Below are 7,128 nucleotides of genomic sequence, written 5' to 3' on the forward strand. Positions count from 1 at the left end.
AGACTGGTATCTTGGTTCAGCAAGAAACAGAGTTCAATTGCCTTGTCTACAGCTGAAGCGGAATATGTTGCTGCTGCATCTTGTTGCACCCAACTTCTTTGGATGATGCAGACTTTGCAGGATTATCAAATCACTTGTACACCTCCTATTCCTATCTTATGTGACAACACAAGTGCAATCAGCATCTCAAAGAATCCGGTTATGCATTCAAAAACCAAGCACATACCAATCAAGTACCATTTTCTCCGGGAACAAGTACTTGAACAGAAGGTCAAGTTGGAGTATGTTCCCTCTAAGGAACAAGTTGCTGATATTTTCACCAAACCGTTGCCCAGGGACACTTTTGAATACCTCAGGCAAAAGCTGGGGGTTGTTGATGCATCATCTCACTATTGATCATCTTCCTATTGATGGTATAGGCTCAGGGGGAGCACATAATGCATTGTTGGCATTATGGAGAAGGAGATCTTGGAAATAGCTGCAATATGTCTCTGTCTCCTTCATGATGGATTTCTGGTTACAGATCTGGAGAAGCATGAGCATAGGGGGAGCATACCCTTTGCCCTTGATGTCAAAGGGGGAGAATGATGAAGCTGAAGATTATGTGGTTGCCATCAAGTCCAAAGGGGGAGTTTGTTGGCATTATGATTCAGGTGTTGTCCTTGATGGCAAACTCATTCAGGTGATAAATCAAGAAGGACGCAGAAAATATGTTCAGCAAGTGCGTCCCCGCAGGTAGACCATGCAGAACCCGCGTCCAGGGACGCAGGCCAGCCGTTCAGGAGGTGCGTCCGCCCAGTGCACACATTTCAAGGCAGAGAAAAGCACGTGGGGGTTTCTTGTGTGGTATCTAGCCGACGGTTTTGTGTTTCTATGGTGTCGGCTCGTGGTATTATTCCACGCTTTGGGGAGAAGCTTGCCTATATAAAGCAAAGGAGTTCATTTGGATTGAGCATCATCTTGGTTGAATATCTCTTGGTGAGATCTAGTCCAAATCTATAAGGGCGAATCTTCTAATGGACTACGATCTATATGGCGCATGATCAGATCTGTGGATCTGAGTGTTTGGGTTGGTTCTGAAGTCCTCTTATCTTCTATATCTGAAGGGACGCAGATTCAGTGAAGGGAAAGTGCGCCGGGACGCAGTACAGTAAAGGCTCAGGTGCGTCTCTGAGGCAAAGGACGCGGCGCGACTGTGGTATTGGGTGCGTCTCTGAAGCAAAAGACGCGGCGCGATAGTGTTGCTGGGTGCGTCGGTCGCAGAAAAGCAAAGAGGAACAGTGCGTCTGCACGCAGAACAGCATAAGGTATACTGCGTCCAGTCGCAGGCCACAGAAAGAAAATATGCGTCCCTGTCTTAAGATGATCTGTTGACTGTATATTTCTGTTCATAAGGTGTTCTGGGTTGTTTCTGTAATTACTGATCTGATATCTGTAGTAGACTGTATCTGTTGTATACTTGTTGATCATTTGATTCTTCATGAAAAGAAGTAGGGGGTTGTAGCTCCCTTCCAGGAGAGTCTGGAAAACGAGAGAGAGTTGTAGCTCTCTGCAGGTTGCAGCCTGCGTGCTGGTAAAGGACTGCACCAGTACAAAATCATTGTAAAAAGAATTTCTTGAAAGAAGATAGAGACATATTGCAGCAGGTGGTTTTTCTCCCGCATTGGGTTTCCACCTTACATCTTGTGTTCTTTGGTGTGACTGTCTATTTTCTTTATTCATGCTCATTGTTTTATGGTACTGATATGCAAGAATATTTCAAAAGATCAAATAAGGAAGATTTGGTAAATTGCTAGATAATACTGATTCACCCCCCCCTCTCAGTATTATTTCCAACAGATGATGAATTCCTGAAGAGGTATCCTATTTTGCAGCAGTTTCAGGATGCATTCTTGCAGATATTTAAAATTTTCCTCCTCATAAGGAAGTAAACTTTTCTATTTAGTTGATGTCGGGAACAACATCAGAATCAAATTCCCCTTACATGATGAGCACTTCGAAGTTGGTGGTATTAAAATTGTAGATTCAGGAAATGTTTGATAAAGGATAGATAATGCCAAATGTAACACATTACGGTGAACCAGTGTTGTTTGTGAGGAAGAAGGATGGTACTCTTAGATTGTGCATTGACTACAAGAAATTTAACAAGGTGACAATTAAGAACATGTACCCATTATCATGGATCGATGACTTTTTTGATCAGCTGAAGGGAGAAACAATGTTTTCAAATATTTATTTGAGATTAGGATATCATCAAGTCCGCATCAAAGAAGAATATATCTAAAAGACCACATTCTATACTAGGTATGGGCATTATGAGTTTGTAGTGGTTCCTTTTGGTCTTACGGTGCACCAGTGTTGTTTGTGAGGAAGAAGGATGGTACTCTTAGATTGTGAATTGACTACAAGAAAATGAACAAGGTAAAAATCAAGAACATGTACCCATTATCATGGATCGATGACTTGTTTGATCAGTTGAAGGGAGAAACAATGTTTTCAAAGATTGATTTGAGATTAGGATATCATCTGGTCCGCATCAAAGAAGAATATATCTAAAAGACCGCATTCCATACCAGGTATGGGTATTATGAGTTTGTAGTGGTTCCTTTTGGTCATGTGTTTGATAAAAAAATTGTTGCATCCTTATCTAGACAAGTTTGTGATTTTTTTCATTGATGATATATTGATATATTCTAAGAATGAGGAAGAGCATGCAGAGCACCTAATAGTATTGTTGAGATTGTTGAAAGAGCATCAGTTGTATGTGCAGTTTCTTTCATATTGAAGTTCATTACTTGGGAAATGTTGTATCCAAGGAATGGATACCAGTGGAGCCAAAAAAGATTAAATCTATCAGGGAGTGGCTAGCTCCTAGGAATGTGGATGGGTTTAGATCATTCATGGGACTATTAGGTTACTATAGGAGGTTCATCGGGAAATTCTCACAGATTGGTTGTCCTATCACATCTTTGCAAAGAAAGGGAAATAAATTTGAATGGACATAGGAGTGTGTAGCCAACTTTGAGAAGTTGAATCATTTACTTACAAATGTTCCAGTATTGAAGATTGCAGATCCATATAAAGAGTTTGTGGTTTGTAAAGATTCTTGCAAGGAAGGACTTGGTGGATTCATGATGGAGGAAGGATAGGTGATATGCTATGAGTCAAGGAAGTTGAATGAGCATGAGAATAATTATGTGACTCATGATCTTGAGTTGGCAGCTATCATTCATGCCTTGAAGATGTGGAGGCATTATCTTTGTGGAAGGAGGTTTATTCTAATGAGTGATCATAGTGGACTGAGGCATTTGTTTGACGAACCCTATCTGAATGCAAGACAAGCTAGATGGTTGGATACCCTTAATGAGATTGAATTTGAGTGAGATACATTAAGGGCAAAGAGAACAGGGTTGCAGATGCTCTTAGTAGAAGAGTACATGTGAATCATATTTCAGTTGTGAGGTCATATGGGAGAGATTTACAACAACGAATCTTGTAGTAAGGGTAACATGATGACCAATAGCAGCAGCTAAAGCAGAGATTTTAGTATTAGGGTAAAGATGATAGGGATGAGGAGCATCATCATGACATATGGCTTGGTTAGTTTTAGGAACAAGATTTATGTGTAAGATAGCAGTGAGCTCAAGAAGCTTATCTTGAGAGAGTTTCATGTAAAGTTGTATTAAGACCACCTAGGATATCAAAAGACATTAAAAACTGTTAAGAAGTTCTATAATTGGCCAAACTTGAATAAAAAGGTGGCCTAGTTCATTGCAAGATGTTCAGACTTTCAGTAGGTAAAAGTAGACTGTAAAAATCCAAGTCGTTTGTTACAGCCTATTTAGATTCCAGAATGGAAATGGGAGGTCATTTCCATGGACTTCATTACAAGTTTTCCGAGGAAATAGATACAACATGATTCCATCATGGTTGTGGTTGAAAGGTATTGCATGGTTTCTCACTTCATTGCAGTGAAGTCTACAAATCCATCTAGTGAGGTAGCTCAGATCTTCATCGGGGAGAGAGTGAGATTGCATGGTGTTCCCAAGAAGATTGTAACGAATAGAGATGCCAATTTCACTTCCAATTTTTGGAAGGAGTTTTTTACAGGCTCGAGGATAGAGTTAGCTTTCAACACAACTTATCATCCACATACAAATGGAAAAATAGAGAGGGTTAACAATATTCATGAGGACATATTGAGGATGTATTTCATGCATCAACAGAGGAAATGGGAGGAGTATCTTTTAGTGGTGGATTTTTCATATAATAATGAGTATCAAGAATCCTTGAGGATGAGTCCATTTGAGGCTCTTTATGGGCAGAGTTGTAATACTCTTATTGGCTAGAGTGATCCAATAACAGGGTGTTGATTGGACCAGACATGTTGGATGGGATGGAATAGGAGATGTAGGTTATCAAAATGAATTTGAAGGTAGCACAAGGAAAAAAGAGTTGTGCATATCAACATAGAGAACTCAATTAATTTCACATTGGGGAGCATGTGTACTTGTGCATCAATCCCAAGAGGAGATAGTTGAGGATTGGATCATGTGCCAAGCTGGCATGTAGGTACAGTGAAAGTTATGTTGGACAATTTGTTGTGTCTAGGTGGCTAGTGGTTGTGTTAGTGTTGGCATTGATGTCAACCAGGATCAACATGATGATTGATGTCAACCAGAATCAACGTGATGATTGGGAGTCCAAAAGGAATCCCATGGTAGCTGCAGGCTTCATGTAGAGAATTATAATGGTAGAAGGCTTACTTGAGAATCCATAAAATGAAGACTATGATAGTTTGGAGTTCAGCTTTCCAAGCACAAGAATAAGAGTCAGGGAGAAAAGAGTGGCAAAGAGTTTGCAACCATATCACAGGTAGCACATGGGCTCAAAGCCTACATCGAACCCTCTCCATTGGAAAGTGCTCTAAAATATCTTTCCAACGATGTGTGGAAATCTCAAAATGGCATCTCAAATCTAAAGTTATGGTCTACTGAATTTGAGGGACTTAAAGTCATAAGAAGGGTAAAATATCGAAGGTCAACACATTGGAGCAGGCTATACCGAGCACATCAGTACCTTATATTGGAACCTCGAAGACTAGAATATCGGAGCATCAAAGCAGATGATATCGAAGACTGGGATATCATAATATCGTAGGTCATCGAAATATCAAAGGTCTGGGATATCGAAATATCATAACTTCTTAACAAAGGTATTTTAAGAAGTTACAATATCCAACAGGGCCGATATTGCTAAAAGCATCAAGGAAATTCGAGCCAAATTAACAAAGGATTTGATGCAAAACATAGCCTGATCGGAACTCTTTCTCTCTCCTCTTGTAGGACAGGTGGCGACATGTTAGTGGGCCCAAGAAACTGAAGTGGATAGTGACATCAGCATGATGTGACAGTATGATGGACATGTGGCATCATGTTTTAGCATTTTCAGTGGGCCAATAGGACATATTAGTGTGACATGTGTCACCTCTCAGGAGTCGCCACGTGTGGAAGTGACATCAGCATATTGGAGGATATCGGGACTAAGCAATATCGTAACATTTTGTATGTTGAAGTTATGATGCAAATGGGCTCTGATATAGCGCTAAACCAATGGTCGCGGATCTCATTCCTATGAGAAAGGAAATGCCAAAGGAGCTAAAGGAAAAGGGGGCCAAGGATATCAAAGCAGTGCAATATCATAACATTATGCCAGTCTAAATTATGATATGTTAGATTATGATGAAGTAGTACAGTGAGTTTAATGGATGGTTGAGTCAGTAGCTGAAAAATTAAATGCAAATCGGCGGAGTTGGTTTTCTAAGTTAGTTGAATATGAAAAAGGCTCTAAGACAAGGCAATGAGGATGACAGTTCATATAGAAGAACTGAAGAAGTGGAGAAAACAATTGGAAGTTTTGCGTACACATCTAGTAGAGTTAAATGAGGAAAAAAGTGGCCATTCTTGAGTGCTATCAAGCATTTTGGAGCAATAAATAAGGATGGAAGTCACGATGGAGTGTGCAAGCCGCCTAAAATTAAATTCTCAACATGGATTTTTACACAATAAGTTAGTGAATAACTTGAAGGTCCATCTCTGTTTTTAATGCTATGATAGAGTTCAACCAACAAATGCAACAAAAATAGAAGGATCCATCCCGAAGAATGCTTGAACAGTAAGGACACATGAAGAAGAGACAACTTGGTGTAGAGTGCATCATTGGATCAAAACCATCGATTTCCATCGAGAAATTTGGGGGATATAGAGCATATTGTCGAAGGGCTGAGAAGTGAGAGATGAGTGGGAAGACAGAGGGGTCTAGGCTCCGAGAGCAGAGAGAGTTCTTGTGTAGCAAGAGCAGTATTGTTGTTGTGAGAAGAACAGTGAGGGTAGAGATGAAGAGTGTGCAGCAGAGAGCTTGTGCAAGAGAAGGCGGAGTGATAAGGATATTTTCGTGTGAGAAGGAAGAAAAGAAAAATGGCATGAGACCAGAGGGAGTCTATGGAACAACAATGAACTAAGAGAAGAAGTTGATTCTACAATGAAACATTTTGGTATTTTATTTGTAATGTATATTCCTCTATTTTTAGTATGAAAATTGTATGAAACAGTAGAAGAGTGGCAAGAGAAAGTTGGTGGCTGCATTCAAAAGAGGTTGGTGCCTCTTGGAAAGTTGGTGCTTGCTAACCTAAGGGAGTTAGTGCCCCTTGTGTTTTGGTGCTCACAAACAAACAGATGTAATTAAGTAGGCGCTTAATATACATCATAAAAAAACAATAATTTGGTGGTTTTTTCCCTCTAGGTTTCCATGTGAAAAACATTGTGTCAAATGTGTGTGTTGCTCATGTGATTGGTTGTATGGACATGAATGTTTAAACTTTTTGCTCCCTTCCTTTATGAATGAATGCTCTCACAAGTAACATAATATAGAAAGTAACTGTAAGCATATTAGAAAAAGAAAATAATATCACTATTACTTATTGACCCACCCCACACCCCCCCTCTTAGTAATTCCTTATTCCAACAATTGGTATCAGAGTGGGTTCCTTCACAAATAGTGTAACCACTGGAAGGTATATGTATAAGGAATTATGTCTTGGCAAGATATTCAAGAGGATTACTCAAGTAG

The sequence above is a fragment of the Pinus tabuliformis genome, chromosome 2_1, assembly GCF_031772625.1.
Source record: "Pinus tabuliformis cultivar Carrire ecotype Pingquan chromosome 2_1, CPIR1, whole genome shotgun sequence".
NCBI classification, from domain to species: Eukaryota; Viridiplantae; Streptophyta; class Pinopsida; order Pinales; family Pinaceae; genus Pinus; species Pinus tabuliformis.